This window comes from Mus caroli, unplaced genomic scaffold (genome assembly GCF_978045245.1).
Source record: "Mus caroli unplaced genomic scaffold, Mus_caroli_1 scaffold_12, whole genome shotgun sequence".
NCBI lineage: Eukaryota > Metazoa > Chordata > Mammalia > Rodentia > Muridae > Mus > Mus caroli.
In genome coordinates, this window is record NW_028227267.1 from 46,721,304 (window position 1) to 46,741,403 (window position 20,100).

Below are 20,100 nucleotides of genomic sequence, written 5' to 3' on the forward strand. Positions count from 1 at the left end.
AATTAAAATCCCAACCAAAGGAGCTGACTTCCACACTGAGGCCAGAGTATCACACTATCCATTCTATATGCAACCAGTACGTGGGGTGTGACACTCACCCCTCAGTGAGTACCTCAAGAACATATTCAGTGGTGTCAATCATAGTTCCAGGAATTAAGACATGCTGTACCAGACCATAGGCAACAACGTGGTTCCAATCACACACAGCAAGTATGGAGTGGCAGGGAGGTAGAGTTCCACAGTGTCCCCCTGAAGTTACATACACGAGTCACTCTGCAGAATCCTGAGTGCAAAAAGGACCTGCAGGACCCTTCAAGACACAACCAACCCAGAGCCCTGTCTGCATGGGAGGTCTCTCTGCAGTCCCTATGTACTTGCAGAAATCTGATCATAAGGTTCTAGATCAGGTTTGTTCAATAAATAGTCTTCCAAAGAGATATATAGAAGGTCATATAACATAAAGGAGAAAGCCTTAGAGCCCCTGTACCAAATATACCTTGAGCTATTGTATATAAATCAGTTAAATTAACTTTCATCCTGCATAGATCAACTTTCCAGTGCTTGAATAAGACCTGAAACAAATAGATAATTTGAAAGAAACAGACATTCATTTAATTTTAGTGTCAGGGATAACATCCCGTCAGTTGGCTTTCTTGTTTGGGAGTCTGTGGTAGAGAAACGCCCATGATGGGAGGCATGTGCTAGAGCAAAGCTGCTCAAGGTCAAGGCAGAAGAAAGGAGGACAGGAAAGGGCACTGTGTCCCACAACATCCTTCAAGGGCAAGCCCACGGCATCCTAGCTTCTTCCTGCTGAGTCTTACTTCCTAAAACTGAGCATCCACTCACAGCAGCACAAGCTGCTTACAACCTGGCTCATAAGCTGGGTCTGGAAGTGCAAGCCTGGGACCCTAGAACTTCCAGCCTGAGGCAGAAGGACAGAAAATTACAATCCAATCTGGGTTTCTAAGCAAGTTCAAACCAAGCCCAGGCTCTAGAGTGACACCCTGTCTCAACACTTCTTGGCACTCCCAAAAGATTAGTCCCTATAAAACGGATTACTGTAACAATTTTATAAATACTGACTACTGTCATTTCCATAGACAACTGGAGCACTTGGCAGAGCTGTGTCAAATACTACACTGAAACTGGACATCTGACAGTCAGTAGGTCAAGAGTAGTCATGGCAAGAGGATCCCAGGGTTGAAAACATTTCAAGTTTTGGACACAATCTATCACCACTGGAATCTGCACAAAAAAAAAAAATCTATCATTTGGGACAGCAAAATACTCACTGTAGTTATAGGTCAAGTGAGGAAGTATTTCTTTTGTTTGTTTGCTTGGTTGGTTTTTCGAGACAAGATTTCTCTGTGTAGCCCTGGCTGTCCTGGAACTCACTTTGTAGACCAGGCTGGCCTCGAACTCAGAAATCCACCTGCCTCTGCCTCCCAAGTGCTGGGATTAAAGACATCAGCCACCATGCCCGGCTTGCAGAAGTATTTCTTGAGAAAATACCTTATGATATTTATCAAGTTTGGAAAGAAAAACCCAAGGACTTACTACAGGGATATAACCCTGGCTGTACTTCACAACAGAATTGTGAGCAGGTCTGGAGATGCTTCAGTGGATTGGAATGCAAGGGAGGTTTTCATAACAAAAAACTTAGAGAAGCATTTAATCTGTTGAAGCCAAAACTCTTCATCTATCTGATGCTGTGAATGTAGCAATGTGACAGTGTGCACAAGGCTCCAGGTTCAAACCCCAGCACAAAGGAAAACAAATAAAAGATCTATTACATTTAGTGTAACTTTTTTGACATTGTCCTACAGGACTCCGAAATCTTAGATAAAGTAGTATTTTCTTGAGGGTCCATGATGTAAAACTAGACCATTAGTACTAGCTCTGGAGCAAATTGAGCTAGATGGAAATGTATTAAGGAATCTGTTGCAAAAATCAACCAGAAAAATACTATGCCATATGCTCTGAGAACAGTTTTTTGTTATTGTTTGTAAACAATTTTTTTTATTTTAATTAGGTATTTTCTTCATTTACATTTCCAATGCTACCCCAAAAGTCCTCAATACCCTCCCCAACGTCCTTAGCCCCCACTCCCACTTCTTGGCCCTGGCATTCCCCTGTACTGGGGCATATCAAGTTTGCGTGTCCAATGGGCCTCTCTTTCCAGTGATGGCCTACTACGCCATCTTTTGATTCATATGCAGCTAGAGTCAAGAACTCTGTGGTACTGGTTAGTTCATAATGTTGTTGCACCTACAGGGTTGCAGATCTCTTTAGCTCCTTGGATACTTTCTCTAGCTCCTCCATTGAGGGCCCTGTGATCCATCCAATAGCTGACTGTGAGCATCCACTTATATGTTTGCTAGGCCCCGGCCTAGTCTCACAAGAGACAGCTATATCAGGGTCCTTTCAGCAAACGCTTGCGAATGTATGCAATGGTGTCATCGTTTGGAGGCTAATTATGGGATGGATCCCTGGATATGGCAGTCTCTATATGGTCCATCCTTTTGTCTCAGCTCCAAACTGTGTCTCTGTAACTCCTTCCATGGGTGATTGTTTCCAATTCTAAAAAGGGGTAAAGTGTCCACACTTTGGTCTTCGTTCTTCTTCAGTTTCATGTGTTTTACAAATTGTCTCTTATATCTTGGGTATACTAAGTTTCTGGGCTAATATACACTTATCAGTGAGTACATGTCATTTGAGTTCTTTTGTGATTGTGTTACCTCATTCAGGATGAGGCCCTCCAGGTCCAACCATTTGCCTAGGAATTTCATAAATTCATTCTTTTTAATAGCTGAGTAGTACTCCATTGTGTAAATGTACCACATATTTTTTAATCCATTCCTCTGTTGAGGGGCATCTGGGTTCTTTCCAGCTTCTGGCTATTATAAATAAGGCTGCTATGAACATAGTGGAGCATGTGTCCTTCTTACTGGTTGGGACATCTTCTGGATATATGCCCAGGAGAGGTATTGCTGGATCCTCCGGTAGTACTATGTCCAATTTTCAAAGGAACCGCCAGACTGATTTCCAAAGTGGTTGTACAAGCTTGCAATCCCACCAACAATGGAGGAGTGTTCCTCTTTCTCCACATCCACGCCAGCATCTGCTGTCACCTGAATTTTTGATCTTAGCCATTCTGACTGGTGTGAGATGGAATCTCAGGGTTGTTTTGATTTGCATTTCTCTGATGATTAAGGATGCTGAGCATTTTTTGAGGTGCTTCTCAGCCATTCAGTATTCCTCAGGTGAGAATTCTTTGTTTAGCTCTGAGCCTCATTTTTTAATGGGGTTATTTGATTTTCTGGAGTCCACCTTCTTGAGTTCTTTATATATATTGGATATTAGTCCCCTATCTGATTTAGGAGAGGTAAAGATCCTTTCCCAATCTGTTGGTTGACTTTTTGTCTTATTAACGGTGTCTTTTGCCTTGCAGAAGCTTTGCAGTTTCATGAGGTCCCATTTGTCAATTCTTGATCTTACAGCACAAGCCATTGCTGTTCTATTCAGGAATTTTTCCCCTGTGCCCACATCTTCGAGGCGTTTCCCCACTTTCTCCTCTATAAGTTTCAGTTTCTCTGTTTTTACGTGAAGTTCCTTGATCCACTTAGATTTGACCTTAGTACAAGGAGATAGGAATGGATCGATTCGCATTCTTCTACATGATAACCACCAGTTTTGCCAGCACTATTTGTTGAAAATGCTGTCTTTCTTCCACTGGATGGTTTTAGCTCCCTTGTCAAAGATCAAGTGACCATAGGTGTTCGGGTTCATTTCTGGGTCTTCAATTATATTCCATTGGTCTACTTGTCTGTCATTATACCAGTACCATGCAGTTTTTATCACAATTGCTCTGTAGTACAGCATTAGGTCAGGCATGGTGATTCCACCAGAGGTTCTTTTATCCTTGAGAAGAGTTTTTGCTATCCTAGGTTTTTTGTTATTCCAGATGAATTTGCAGATTGCTCTTTCTAATTCGTGGAAAAATTGAGTCGGAATTTTGATGGGGATTGCATTGAATCTGTAGATTGCTTTTGGCAAGATAGCCATTTTTACAATGTTGATCCTGCCAATCCATGAGCATGGGAGATCTTTCCATCTTCTGAGATCTTCTTTAATTTCTTTCTTCAGAGACTTGAAGTTCTTATCATACAGATCTTTCACTTCCTTAGTTAGAGTCACGCCAAGATATTTTATATTATTTGTGGCTATTGAGAAGGGTGTTGTTTCCCTAATTTCTTTCTCAGCCTGTTTATCCTTTGTGTAGAGAAAGGCCACTGACTTGTTTGAGTTAATTTTATATCCAGCTACTTCACCGAAACTGTTTATCAGGTTTAGGAGTTCTCTGGTGGAATTTTTAGGGTCACTTATATATAATATCATATCATCCGCAAAAGTGATATTTTGACTTCATCTTTTCCAACTTGTATCCCCTTGATCTCCTTTTGTTGTCGAATTGCTCTGGCTAGGACTTCAAGTACTATGTTGAATAGGTAGGGAGAAAGTGGGCAGCCTTTTCTAGTCCCTGATTTTAGTGGGATTGCTTCCAGCTTCTCATGGTTTACTTTGATGATGGCTACTGGTTTGCTGTAGATTGCTTTTATCATTTTTAGGTATGTGCCTTGAATTCTTGATCTTTCCAAGGCTTTTATCATGAATGGGTGTTGGATCTTGTCAAATGTTTTCTCCGAATCTAACGAGATGATCATGTGGTTTTTGTCTTTGAGTTTGTTTATATAATGGATTATGTTGATGGATTTCCGTATATTAAACCATCCCTGCATCCCTGGAATAAAACCTACTTGGTCAGGATGGATGATTGCTTTAATGTGTTCTTGGCTTCGGTTAGCGAGAATTTTATTGAGTATTTTTGCATCGATATTCATAAGGGAAATTGGTCTGAAGTTCGCTATCTTTGTCGGATCTTTCTGTGGTTTAGGTATCAGAGTAATTGTAGCTTCATAGAATGAATTGGGTTGAGTAACTTCTGCTTCTATTTTGTGGAATACTTTGTGCAGAACTGGAATTAGATCTTCTTTGAAGGTCTGATAGAACTGTGCCCTAAACCCATTTGGTCCTAGGCTATTTTTGGTTGGGAGCCAATTAATAACTGCTTCTATTTCTTTAGGGGATATGGGACTGTTTAGATCATTAACCTGATCCTGATTTAACTTTGGTACCTGGTATCTGTTTAGAAATTTGTCCATTTCATCCATGTTTTCCAGTTTTGTTGAGTATAGCCTTATGTAAAAGAACCTGATGGTTTTGGATTTCTTCAGGATCTGTTGTTATGTCTCCCTTTTCATTTCTGATTTTGTTAATTAGGATGCCATCCCTGTGGACTCTAGTAAGTCTGGCTCAGGGTTTATCCATCTTGTTTATCTCCTCAAAGAACCAGCTCCTCTTTGGTTGATTCTTTGAATAGGTCTTCTTGTTTCCACTTGGTTGATTTTGCCCCTGAGTTTGAATATTTCCTGCTGTCTACTCCTCTCGGGTGAATTTGCTTCCTTTTGTTCTAGAGCTTTTAGGTGTGTTATCTAGCTGCTAGTGTGTGCTCTCTCCAGTTTCTTTTTGAAGCACTCAGAGCTATGAGTTTTCCTCTTAAAAATGCTTTCATTGTGTCCCATAAGTTTGGGTATGTTGTGGCTTCATTTTCATTAAACTCTAAAGTCTTTAATTTCTTTCTTTATTCCGTCCTTGACCAAGGTATCATTGGGAAGAGTGTTGTTCAGTTTCCATGTGAATGTTGGCTTTCTATTATTTATGTTGTTATTGAAGATCAGCCTTTGTCCATGGTGATCTGATAGGATGCATGGGACAATTTCAATATTTTTGTATCTGTTGAGGCCTCTTTTGTGACCAATTATATGGTCAATTTTGGAGAAGGTCCCATCAGGTGCTGAGAAGAAGGTATATCTTTTTGTTTTAGGATAAAATGATCTGTAGATATTTGTTAAATCCATTTGTTTCATAACTTCTGTTAGTTTCACTGTGTTCCTGTTTAGTTTCTCTTTCCATGATCTGTCCATTGATGAAAGTTGTGAGCTGGGCGGTGGTGGCGCATGCCTTTAATCCCAGCACTTGGGAGGCAGAGGCAGGCGGATTTCTGAGTTCGAGGCCAGCCTGGTCTACAAAGTGAGTTCCAGGACAGCCAGGGCTATACAGAGAAACCCTGTCTCGAAAAACCAAAAAAAAAAAAAAAAAAAAAGAAAGTTGTGTGTTGAAGTCTCCCACTATTATTGTGTGAGGTGCAATGTGTGCTTTGAGCTGTTTGGTTTTTTTTTTTTTTTTTTTTTTTTTTTTGCAAGCCTACATACTTTATTTATTTATTTATTATATGTAAGTACACTGTAGAAGAGGGAGTCAGATATCGTTACAGATGGTCGTGAGCCACCATGTCGCTGCTTTGATTTGAATGTCAGGAGGTCAGTACTCTTACCTGCCCCACTGAGCCATCATCTCCCCAGGCCCTAACAATTCCTTAATTAGCAACTAAGAGGCCTACAGACTACAGCAGTGGCTCAGGACCAGTCTCAGCACTTTGGAAAGTGACTCAGCAAGATTGCCTAGTTCCAGACCAGCCTGTGCTACACAGTGAATTCCAGAGTAGCCAGAGTAAGACTAAAACATCTCCATATATGACATAATCCATGCTATATGTATAGAAAGGAACAGAAAGTGTTCTAGAAAGAAGGAACACTTGTTTTCTCTGCCCACCCCCATTTTTCCTAAGAGCGCCAGGTGTGATCAGTGTACATCTTTATTCACAGCAAGCAGATCTGAGATTTTCTGTAGTTTTGAAGGACTGTAGCAAGGGCCAAGGAAGATAAAGAAATTCATCACTTCATGTTCTTGCTTGCTTCCCTAAAGGTTAGGATTGAGGCCCAAACACAAATGCACCCAAAGCCTGACTGAATGAGGTAGGCATCTTGGAAGATAGTAACTTAGTGTCAGCCAGCTGCTGTGAATCAGCAGGTACCTTCATCCTGGGCACTGGGGATGACAGGCTGAGAGTCTGGTTGTGACAAGGTGGCAGATGCTGCGTTCAATTTCATCTTACAGACAGATTTGCAAGCAGCAGTTGTGTGAACCCCTAATGATTTCTGGCTAGGCAGCCTTCTCTGGTAGCTCCAGTAGGAATCTGGCCCAGCACAGACTTGCAGGCTGGAGTGCTTAGGCAATGAAAAGGACAGGAACCTTGTTCTTGGAGATCCATTTCTTGGTTGCTGAGATGGTCTTTATACAAAATGGACAATACAAATCTTGAGGCTCCTGCTGTTCCCAGTCCGGTGGGATCCTCTCATGAAGACTTCTTGCCATATCACAATATTTGTGCTTATAAAAGACTAAGCTTGACCTAACAGCTCTGTGTGGCAGCCTCTTGGGCTTAGCAGCTCCTTGGGGCCACAGGACTTCAGGCTCATCAGCAACTTGAGATGAAGAGACTTCGGGCTCAGCAGCTCCTTGAGCGGACGGTGGTTCTTCGGGCTTAGCAGCTCCTTGAGTTGACGGGACTTCCGGCTCAGCAGATCCTTGAGGTGAAGAGAAGTCTTTGTTATCCAGGAAGCTCTGCAGCGCCTTGTTCTCATCAGAGATTTGGTCTTTTAGTCTGTCCTGCAAAAAAATCTTGGAGCTGCTGAGCTGTTCCGACAGGATAGAGTTCTCCTTCTTTAGCTCCTGCTGCTTCCTCAATGCTACAGCTTCCTTCTTCTACCACATTTTGACTGTCTGCTCCAGCATCTTGCAGTGCTGCTTCTGAAGCTCTTCTACTCTGATCTCCAAGGCCTTCTTTTCTGAGATCATCTTCTGGTTGCATTCTTTCAGCCGGCACAGCTCGCTCTCCCAAGAGGCCTTCTCTTCCTCCCAAGAGGCCTTCTCTTCCTCCCAAGAGGCCTTCTCTTCCTCCCAAGAGGTCTTCTCTTCCTCCCAAGAGGCCTTCTCTTCCTCCCAAGAGGTCTTCTCTTCCTCCCAAGAGGCATTCTCTTCCTCCCAAGAGGTCTTCTCTTCCTCCCAAGAGGCCTTCTCTTCCTCCCAAGAGGTCTTCTCTTCCTCCCAGGAGGCCTTCTCTTCCACTTCCTGTTCTAAGGTCTTATTGATCCTCTGTGTTGCTTCTAGTGCCACCTGCTTCCTCTGTAGTTGCTCATGGAGGTCAGCATACTTATTTTTCAGTTCCTGGTTTTCTTGGTAAAGCTCCTCACTGAGCTGTTCTACCTTTTCCTTATTGATAACAACCATTATGTCCTCATCAGGGTCTGGACAGAACTGGAAAGGGACACTTGTTCCCCAGACCAAACCATCTTCATCCACATAACAGAACTGGTAGCGCTCCACATCCTTGGGAAGGTAATAAGCTTTGAATTGGATTTCCTGCTGTGTGGCTGAATCCTTGTTTTGGTCTTTTGGCAAGAGTGCCCACATGAAGGTATAATACTCCTGAGTGGTCTTCCACCCTACTATAAAGATGCTGATCCAGTCCTTGGGTCGAGGGATGAACTTTTCAGCGAGGGTCTAATAGCATATGATACCTCCTCTAGGAACATAGAACTTATCCACATTGTTAAACAGGACCTGAGAGAAGTTGCCATGTTCCAGCAAGGTAGGTTTGGGGCACTGTTCCATGGTGGAGTCCAGGCACAGGAGCCAGCAGAAGCGCAACAGCAGCAGTGCTTTGATCTTTACTAAAATTTCTTTAATGAATGTGGCTGCATTTGCATTTGGAGCATAGATATTCAGAATTGAGAGTTCCTCTTGGAAGATTTTACCTTTGATGAGTATGAAGTGCCCCTCCTTGTCTATTTTTGATAACTTTGGTTTGGAAATCAATTTTATTCGATATTAGAATGGCTACTCCAGCTTGTTTCTTCAGACCATTTGCTTGGAAAATTGTTTTCCAGCCTTTCACCCTGAGGTAGTGTCTATCTTTTTCCCTGAGATGGGTTTCCTGTAAGCAGCAAAATGTTGGGTCCTGTTGGTGTAGCCAGTCTGTTAGTCTATGCCTTTTTATTGGGGAATTGAGTCCATTGATATTAAGAGATATTAAGGAAAAGTAATTGTTGCTTCCTATTATTTCTGTTGTTAGAGTTGGCATTCTGTTCTTGCGGCTGTCTTCTTTTAGGTGTGTTGAAGGATTACTTTCTTGCTTTTTTCTAGGGCGTGGTTTCCGTCCTTGTATTGTTTTTTGTTTTTTTTTTTTGTTTGTTTGTTTTTTTCTGTTATTATCCTTTGAAGGGCTGGATTCATGGAAAGATAATGTGTGAATTTGGATTTGTCGTGGAATACTTTGATTTCTCCATCTATGGTCATTGAAAGTTTGGCTTAGTATAGTAGCCTGGGCTGGCATTTGTGTTCTCTTAGTGTCTGTACAACATCTGTCCAGGCTCTTCTGGTTTTCATAGTCACTGGTGAAATGTCTGGTGTAATTCTGATAGGCCTGCCTTTATATGGTACTTGACCTTTTCCCTTACTGCTTTAATATTCTATCTTTATTTAGTGCCTTTGTTGTTCTGATTATTATGTGTCAGGAGGAATTTCTTTTCTGGTCCTGTCTATTTGGAGTTCTGTAGGATTCGTTCAGGGGCATCTTTTTTAGGTTTGGGAAGTTTTCTTCTATAATTTTGTTGTAGATATTTGCTGGCCCGTTAAGTTGAAAATCTTCATTCTCATCTACTCCTATTATCCATAGGTTTGGTCTTCTCATTGTGTCCTGGATTTCCTGGATGTTTTGAGTTAGGATCTTTTTGCATTTTCCATTTTCTTTGATTGTTGTGCTGATGTTCTCTATGGAATCTTCTGCACCTGAGATTCTCTCTTCCATCTCTTGTATTCTGTTGCTGATGCTTGCATCTATGGTTCCAGATTTCTTTCCTAGGGTTTCTATCTCCAGTGTTGCCTCACTTTGGGTTTTCTTTATTGTGTCTACTTCCCTTTTTAGTTCTAGTATGGTTTTGTTCATTTCCATCACCTGTTTGGATGTGTTTTCCTGTTTTTCTTTAAGGACTTGTAACTGTTTAGCATTGTTCTCCTGTATTCATTTAAGTGAGTTATTAAAGTCCTTTTCAATGTCCTCTACCATCATCATGAGATATGCTTTTAAATCCAGGTCTAGCTTTTCGGGTGTGTTGGGGTGCCCAGGACTGGGCAAGGTGGGAGTGCTGGGTTCTGATGATTGTGAGTGGTCTTGGTTTATGTTAGTAAGATTCTTACATTTGCCTTTTGCCATCTGGTAATCTCTGGAGTTAGATGTTACAGTTGTCTCTGGTTAGAGCTTATTCCTCTCATGATTCCGTTAGCCTCTATCAGTAGACCTGGAAGACTAGATCTCTCCTGAGTTTCAGTGGTTAGAGCACTCTCTGCAGGCAAGCTCTCCTCTTGCAGGGGAGGTGAACAGACATCTGGTGTTTGGACCTGCCTCCTGGCAGAATATGAAGGCCAGAAACCGTGCTTGTCCCAGAATCTGTGTAGCTTCTGTAGTTCATACTCTCACCTGCACAGACTAGTCTAGGCGGGATCAGCATACCATGATGGCTCCCCCAGATGCTGTGGTAAAGTCCTCCCAGGTGGGGAGGACACCTCTCCTCTGGCAGGGAAGGTGCCCGGATGTCTGGAGCCTGAAACGTGGTCTGCCCCCAATAAATACAGTTTTTAAGGTCTGTCTTTTAATTTTCACATGTGTCTGCACTTACATGTGCCATGTAAGTACAGATCCTAAAAAAACCAAACACATGTCTGATTCCCATGGAGCTGGAGTTATCTGCATTTGTGACCTCTGAATGTCAAACTGGAGTCCTCTGGAAGGGAAGAAATCTGAAAGAGGGGAAGCTCTCTTAAGCACAGACATTTCACCCATCCTTAAGTATTATTTTTACTTATGTGTCTCTGTGTGTCTGTGGACATGTGTATGAACATGCCAACAGATGCTATTAGAGCACATCACATGTCCTGGAATGGAGCTACAGGCAATGGTAAGCCCCCCAGCATAGGTGCTGAAACCAACCTTGCATCCTCTGGAAGAGCAGCAACTACTCTTAAGCAGTGAGCCATCTCTGCACACACCAACATCGTATGATTTTAAAAATGAAAGACAGAAATATAAGTGTCTCTTATGATTCTGGCTTTCTAAGACTTTGTTTCTAAGTGTGTAGCCAAGCTAAAAGAAAACTTGATCTGTCCATTATTCAAACACAGTCACGAAGCCTGCAGCAAATCAAATGGATTTCTATGTAGAGTTCAGATTCAGACTTTAAACTACCTGCACAAGAGGACTGGGAATTTCATTCCTTACAATGGAGCGAGCAGCACCATGGCTTGGCTTAGTGAAGAAACAAACAGAATGCTGTTTGTACAAGTAGGCAATGTACCAATCTGTGGGTTCTGCATGTTGAAGACTCTGAGCCACATGTTCCACCCAAAGAGCCTGCTCTATATCTGTGGGATACATCAAGTGGAGCTCACCCATTATCCCTGAGTTCCAGGATGACCAGCACTCAGTACCACAGGATCCACAACACAGACTAGGTAAGACACTGACTGTCTAAGCCTGGGACAGGAGGGGCAGTGATGGGGCAGTGTCCAGTCAAAGTGTCACTGTGGACCCACTTCTCTTTTGTTTTCACAGGAATTGTTGGTCTGAAGTTGCCTGAGTCCAGTCTTTGTCTCTTGCTGCTTTTTGGACTTGTCCTAATGCTTGCCTCATGCCAGCAACCAACCCCTTCCCAGAAGTTTTACACCGAGCCTATCTATAATAGCACCTACCCCCCGATGTGATCATGCAATGCTGGTTGTTAATAGGTATAGACCAAGATGTAAGGACACAAATACTTTTCTTCACAGAAGTTTTGCTGATGTTGTTGGTGTGTGTGGCCATCCAACTATCACCTACACCAACTTGACAAGAAAAAATTGTCATGCTACTTCATTGCAGGTATCTATAACTTTTTGTAACCTCACTACTCCAACAACAATATATATATATATATATATATATATATATATATATATATATATATATGCACACACAATGCAGATACCAAACAACAGGTTCAGTGAAGTACTACAGAGTAGCCTGTGAGAACAGGACTCCACATGACACTCCCATCTATCGAGTGGTTCCAGTTCACTTGGATGGGACATTTTATCCCCAGTGCCAGCACTTTGTATTTTCCCTCATCTGCTACTGCCAAGATCATAGTAGTGAAGAACCAATTCCGATGTCTGTGCTGCATTTCAGCACCTGTCCTCATGAAACCTGTCGCTGACTCCCTTTAATTCAGTTGAACAGATCTTTTCTAACCAATAAACACCTTTGCATGCTCATCTAGATTTCTGGTATCTCTGTGTCTGATAGGGGCATGGAAAGTGGAAGGGGAAGACACATACACACAGTGTGTTTGTGTGTGGGGGGGGAGAGAGAGAGACAGACAGACAGACAGACAGACAAGAAACAGAGAGACAGAGACAGAGAGACAGAGAGAGAAAGATAGGGCCTCTTACCAAATGAGGCACCTTCGCAGTCCCTGGAAGCAAAAGTATCAGAGAAGAGAAGGACATCCTTTCAGAACATCTTCCCTGAAGTTTCTCTGTGGAAATGAAGTGGCTGGCAGAGGAAACCCAGGAACTGGGGTCTCTCGGTGAGGCTATCCCTTGCCCTCTCCCTGCAGAGCTGTCCTTAGACATCAATTGTGAGATCATTCAACACAAACCAGAGAGGACAGGTTTCAAGATAGAGGAACTGGAATCCACACAGAAAAGAGATGAATAATGAGAGGTCCTGTCCTGAATCCTGAGGACTGAACTGTAGTCAGGAATCAGTTTCAGACAGAGAGGTGACATCCCTTTAAGGACATGGGTGAGCCTGGCATCACCAGATGTGGCAGTGAGCCTTCCTGGAGTGTCAGATGCAGAATGGATCAGAGGGGTGATATCATCAGGTCCATACCTCTAACTTTCAGTCTGGATCCCCAGCTTCCATTTTGCTGTTACTTTCTGTGCTCCCGGATGCAATACTTTGCCTATCCTCCCTTCTGGGCAGTGGTGGTTCTTCCTGCTCTCAATGGACCTCAGACAGGTCTTCGCAGAAGCCACTACTCTGGAACAGCAAATGGATTTCTTGTGGAATCTGCCTTCCTGGGTTGGTGTGGAATCTTGCTGAGTCTGTTTGGCCTTGGTGGAGACAGAGTGACAGGGTTTCTGCTCTTGGGACAGGACCAGCAGATGTGGACCGCCATGGCATAAGGCTTGTTTGTATAATTCTGTACATATTTTCGTGTTCCTTCAAGCAATGTCCTCTCTATTAACCTTAATGACTCCATAAGGATCTGAGGTAGCATGAGTCCGATGGCAAAGATTTGGTTAATGTCTTAGCAGAAAGGTCCAGTCTGGTATCTTCAGTACAGCCTTACAGTTTGTGGAAAAGAATTCTAAAAAAAAATGCTTTGGAGAATATATAATTTCTCAACTATGTGAAAATTAAGGATGTAATATGAATTATACAAGGGGCTTCATGAATGTGAAGGAACAAAGGCAGCTGTACTATAAGCCAGGTTTGTCATAAAGACACAAAGGCAGGCACATTCCTGAGTTGAAGGTCAGCCTGGGACACAGTAAGACTATTCCCAGGTAGGGTAGAAATGGTAATTTTAGGACTAGAAATTTCAGTTCCCACCCAGCTAATTTGCCATCTCAGCTCAAGAAAGGCAGGCAGATCTCTGAGTCTTTTGCAATGTTAAAAGAAAATATGTTCTTCCTGTTTCCTAAGAATTAAGGGGTTGGGGTTATCAGATGCTGAGTCAAAGTATAACCAAAAGGAAACCTCAAGAGTTATCTAGAGATTTCCAGAGAAATCAGATCTGCCGGGGGGAAGTGGGGGGAGGGAATCAGAATGGAGAGAAACCAGGCTGGAAAACTGTCTCCAACAGAACACAGGCTGCCAGCTTAGACCCACGATTTGGCTTCGAGTGGTTTGTTTTTGCTGCTCTCAGACACCCCTTCTCTCAGAAAATACTCACACCCCTTGGCAGGGGTTGACATAATCTCCTGACTTCAGATGAAATTTGGTACATCCTGAGGGTCTCACTCTGTAGCTCTTGCTTGTTTTTTCCTACATGATATATTCACAATATACGTGGCTGGAGTCAGCAGATAGCAGAGGAGAGATTTGGTTCCCTGGACCTGGAATTACAGATGGTTGTTAGCTACAGTGGTGCTAGAAATCCATGGTGCTAGGTCCTCTTGGAAGAGCAGTCAGTGTCCTTAACTGCTGAGACATCTCTCTAGCTCAGTGGATTTTTAAAATGATGTGTGTGTGTGTGTGTGTGTGTGTGTGTGTGTGCCCGTGCAAGTGCATGTGTCTGTGTGTGTATGTGTGTGTGTGTCCATGCAAGTGCATGTGTCTGTGTGTGTGTGTGTGCCTGCTCAAGTGCATGTGTCTGTGTGTGTGTGTGTGCCTGTGCAAGTGCATGTGTCTGTGTGTGTGTGTGTGTGCCTGTGCAAGTGCATGTGTCTCTCTGTGTGTCTGTGCCTGTGCAAGTGCAAGTGCATGTGCGTGTGCGTGTGTGTGTGTGTGTGTGTGTGTGTGTGTGTGTGTGTGTGTGTGTGTGTTTGCCCCTGTGTAGGAAGTCATCAGGTACCCTTTGCTATCACTCTACCTATTTCTCTGAGGCAAGGTCTCTTGAACCTGAGACTCATGGTCTCTTGACTCGGCTGGAAGCCAGCAAACTGGAAGGACCTCCTGTCTCCTTGATGCTTAGAGCAGAGATGACAGGTGTGGGAGAGATATCTGACTTGTTATGTGTGATGGGATCTGAACTTTGATCCTCAAGATTATGCAACAAGTGCTTTTAAATGCTGACCAATTCCTCCTGCCCACTAATTCTTTAGCAATTTCCATCTGCAGGTTTTTATTCCTCATTTCTGTACAAGGCAGCTGCAGCCACTACAAAGAATGGGAGTCTCAGTCTGAGGAGATGTAGTTCAGCACTGCCCTTTAGAGGGATGTTCCAGGCCCGAGTTCACTGATGGTACAGATACCCAGGATTTTCTGCTCAAACTCTGGCTAGGAATTGTGGTCACTACAGTGGCCTGTTCTTCTTAACCAGTTCTTCTGTACTTCCTATCAGAGCTCACCAAAACGGCATGGTTATTATGCTCAATGTTCACTTTAAGGATATCATCTCAAAAACTATTGTGTAAGAAACACACTCTTTGTGTGGTTACAAAACTTAAGGCCAGAATGCTCTTGGAGAAATGATCAACAAACTCAAGTGAAAACTGCAGGATTAAATTCACTTCTGTGGGGAGTGAGAGCTTTACAAACAGACACATCACATACATCATGTACAATGACCCCCCCCCACACACACTTTCCTTTTCTCATTGTGTCTTAATGCTGCAGGCAATACCCTATTTTTAAATAAGTCTTTCTGCCCAGTGGGGAGCACAGCTCCTAGTGACCAGCTTACAGGAAATACAGGAGAAGAATTTTGATGGCTTACAGTCATGCATCCTGTGCCTTGCTAATGGAGAAACTGAGCAGTGAACATTCCTTTACCAGGGGCATTTCCTACAAAGAAAGGCATGGTGGCATTTTTGGAAGCTGGAAGGAAATAAGATGATGGTATTTCTGTAAAGGAGGTAAAAGATTCAAAAAAGATGTGTCTCTTTTATTTTAGGCTTAGCTTGAAACTATATTTAGAACAAAGTTTGCTCATCATGTGGTGGTGCACGCCTTTAATCCCAGCCCTCAGGAAGCAATGATGGGAAGACATTTATGAGTTTAAGGCCAGCCTGGTCGACACAGCCAGTTCCAGGACTGCCAGGAGCTGTGAGCTTCTACACAGAGAAACCCTATGTTGAATAACAGACAAACAAATTAAAGTGTGATTTCTTTTCTGATTTTTCAAAGTATCTATACTGAATGTATATTGTTTCTATAATTAAAAAATTTAATACTCTCTTAACTGTCAACTTCTTAAGTCAGTCACCGTGTGGTCATTTGTAGCCCCTGGAGCCACTTCTTCCAGGAACAACATCACCTTGTACATTGTTCTAGGTTCTTCCAAGATCTGTAGCTCCAAGTTTTTCTCAGAGAATGTCTGCTTATTTAATTAAAGAAATCAGCTTCTTTTTACAAGGCACTACCTTTGGGTAGCTGAAAAATTCTCTTTATTGTTTTAGATGACTGCTTGGTAAAACACAACATCCAGGGACCCTCTATTTTGGATTCAGTATTTTCTACAAGAGTTTATGTCATTGACTCCTCCTTTGGTTTCTAGTATTCCTTCTTAGGGAGGAAAGTGGGGCTGGAAGATGGATCAATAGTTAGGTGCACTTGGCTGCTCTTCTAGAGAATTCAAACTCCACTCCAAGCATCCACATGACAGCTCACAATCACTTGTTGCCTTGTTCTAGCCCCTGAGGGCACTGCACACACATGGTTCACACACATACATGAGGGCACAATATCTATACACATAAAATAATACCTTAAAAAGAACAGACCCAGGCTGACATTACTAGCACAAGCCTTGGTGTGTGAAAGCAGTGGTAATCTCCCTTGTAAGCTGTGAGCTTCTATCCTGAACCATCCAGGGGAAACTCAATTCAAGTAGGGACACAGCAGGAGGGAGGGCTGGAAACAAATTCCTAAGTGGATGAGGATAATCCTGTGATGCTGAGGCATGACAGAGCATTAGATGCCAATCCACATGCAGTTACTACAGTCAGGAAGGCTTTACAACAGCAATTTCAAAAGCTTTGAGGACCATTTAGAAAGCCAGGGAACCATCTGTCTCCATCTGGTTTGGATTGTACATCCTCCTTTTAAATAGAAATTTCTAAGTTCTTTACATTTTTTATTTCAATTATTTTCTGAGATAAGGTCTTACATAAACAGGTATCTAGGCTTAAGATAGCCATAAACTCCTCTTGGTCCTCCTGTCTCTACCTCCCAAATGCAGGCTTATAGCTTCATCCACTACATTCTCAATGTTCTTCAATCCCCTTTATCTTAGAATATCAATATTACAGGACCCTTGTTCCTACCAGATGTTCTAGAGCAGTGCTTCTCAACCTCTGTGTCACTCTCCCTTTAGGGGTCACATATCAGATATCCTGCATACCAGAGATTTACATTACAAATCATAATACTAGCAAAATTACATTTCTAAAGTAACACTGAAATTATTTTATTCTTATAGGTCACCGTAACATGGGGAACTGTATGTATTAAAGGGTCACAGCATCAGCAAGGCTGAGACCCACTGTTCTAGAAGAAGAGAAAGAGATTAGTCAAAAGTTAGTACTTTTTAGAAGGATTAAAAAAGTAAGAAAAAGAAAGAAACAAAGAAAGGGAGAGAGAGAGACAAAGAGAGAGGAAGAGGGAAGAGGGAGGGAGGGAAGGAGGAAGGAAGGAAGGAAGGAAGGAAGGAAGGAAGGAAGGAAGGAAGGAAGGAAGCAAGGAAGCAAGGAAGCAAGGAAGCAAGGAAGCAAGGAAGCAAGGAAGCAAGGAAGCAAGGAAGCAAGGAAGCAAGGAAGCAAGGGAGGAAGGAAGGAAGGACAAATTGCTTTTGTTGAATCTGGTCAAAGGAGGTGAGGTTGGTTGTCTCCTCTTTCTTACCAGTTATTTCTTTTCCTTTAAGTGACTTTTGAAGATCACTTAAGAGCTCTGTCCCTCTGGTATCTGAGAGCTTTAGTACATTGAGAACAGGATCCTCTGAGGTGCCATAGTGAGAAGAAAGAACGGTTTCTATGAGTCAAGTGTTAGGAAATCTGTCTGCCACATTGCTCTAAGACATTTGCAATGTATGTTAGACCATGCAAACCCTGCAGTAAATTCTGCTTGTTCCACTTCAGTCTTTATTCCAGATGTTTGGGCCTTGGGACTGTTTTTCCCATAATACCTCACAAACTTTGAAAAATGCTCTTGAACCATTTATACATTGTTCTGAGAGTGAACATCCTGTGTCTTTTTGTATTTCTCTTGGTGTCAATGTAATCTTTGTGTCACACTAGGTGGGGCACACATTTCTGAGTGTGTGAGAATTGTGACCTGATTCTTAAGGTCACAAACAAACACCTTGCTAGATGTCAAGTAAGCCATGGACACCTTGCTAGATGTCAAGTAAGCCATGTGGACATGGAACCGTTTACCTCCATGGCACAATGAGCTGGAGAAACTTCTTCCAACTCTGTTTCCCCAGGCTAAGCATGAAAACTTAGTTTCTCTTCTTTGGATAAAAGCCTTTGTGTTTCTTTTGAAATGGAGGTTGTTGGAGTGATGGAAAGGGTCTGTGTTAAACCATCCCATCATTTACCATGATCAACTCGAGTTGATTAGAGGGCACATAACCCACAATCAGTGTCTGAGAACCTTGGATGACCCTCCGACAGTATGCTCCCCTCTCAGACCATACACATACCCCTGACTATATCAAAACATTTTTCTTCATTATCTGATCTTGGCAAACTCTGCAACTGACCCTGCTCTACTGTAGCTTCCTCTCTTTCAGGAGAGGCTTGACTCTCCTGAGCTCACCCTTCGCTGCCTTTCTTCCAGCTGTAGGAGTAAGGTATGGTAAGGAGAATGGCTTTCATACACAAGACCCAGAAGAGCTAATCTTGTCTGTGTAATCCACTCTCTCAGATGTGTAGCAGAGTGAGTCTTTGTCCAAATCTTACAGGATTCAATTTAAAACCAGGGGTGCAGTCTACTTTGGAATGGGTCCTGTGCCTTTGTATTTTTGGACATTTAAAATCTTGCAACCAGGTTTCTTACAAGAGAACCATAAGCCTCCTAAAGGCAGAAGGCATTTGTGAGGAGAGGGTGTGGCTGCGGTCCCAAGATGGTGCCCAGGACTGCTGCCAAGTCTTATGACTGGTACCTGACTTCCTCATATCCCTCAAGATAGCCATGTACCTTGAGCTGCATTGTGCAAATGCACCAAGACTTAAGATTGGATGATGTGACGAATGTAGTCCTGAGCCAATGAACTGTGCCTATGTGGACTGGGGTGATGGGGAGTGGACTAGAGGGTATAAAGGGGGATGGCTGAGAGAGGTCAGGGCATTCTTTTCCTACACATTTGTGAAGTACCTGAATAAACTGCCTTGAGAAGGACATCTGTATCGTCTCTTCTTTTCTGCTAGTCAGAGATGGTAGCAACAAGCCATATTTTCTGTATTTTCATGTATTAATAGTACAGTGTAACTGATCAATGAAGATTCATTAGACACACCAATCATCATGAAGACCTTTTAGAAGCCAGACGTCTATGACATGTGATACATTATACAGAGAGCCCTGGGAGTGCAGAGCTAGGAAAGCAGACATCCGGATATCTGGAAGCAGCAGGATCGGACAGCTCAGTGGAGGTCATGAGTCTGAAATGCCTGCACAGCTTTCCTGGAAGGTTCTGAGTGTGTTTGTTAAGCCTGGAGGAGGTCAGGGCTTGGATGGAGGGACAAGATACTCTGTGCTGTGAGGAAAAGTCACTCAAAAGAAAACTTTAGCAAGCAGAACACAGAAAAATTGGGCTGGTATAGCAAGATTGACACTGATGCAATATTGTTCTGAACATGTTGTTTTGTTATAACTTGACAACTGACCAAGCAATGGTATATTATGGCACATTTCCTCTGTAGTTGGGCGAGTCAAATGCCCAGCACTGCATTTGGCTACAGGATCTCTTCAACTGCCTTTAACCTGGAACATGTCCCCAACTTTTAGGTGAAAAATGTCTCTGTTTGTTTGTTTTTTAAGGATTTATTTTTATTAGTGTGTGTGTCTGTCTGTCTGTGTGTGTGTGTGTGTGTGTGTGTGTATGTATGTATGTTTAGGCATTTTGGCTGTGAAGCAAGTGCATACACATCCCCAGCAAGGTCAGAAGAAGGTGTCAGATCCTCTGGAACTGGAGTTAAAGACAATTGTGAACCATCATGAGGGATCTGGGTTTGGAACCAGGATCCTCTGGAAGAGCAGCAAGTGCTCTTACCTGATGAGCCATGTTTATAGACTCTCAGTAAAGAAATTGTAAAAAGGGAGACTTAGCTATGCTTGGATAAACCTGTAACCTTAGCACATGGAAGGCAGAG

At 42.7% G+C, this 20,100-nt stretch overlaps 2 pseudogenes; one reads left to right on the forward strand and one right to left on the reverse strand.

Annotated features, from left to right (window-relative positions):
- Positions 1-7,188: 7,188 nt before the first annotated feature.
- Positions 7,189-8,634, reverse strand: LOC110288087 (uncharacterized; annotated as a pseudogene).
- A 2,284-nt stretch (positions 8,635-10,918) lies between these two features.
- Positions 10,919-12,269, forward strand: LOC110288086 (non-secretory ribonuclease-like; annotated as a pseudogene).
- The last annotated feature ends 7,831 nt before the right edge of the window (positions 12,270-20,100 follow it).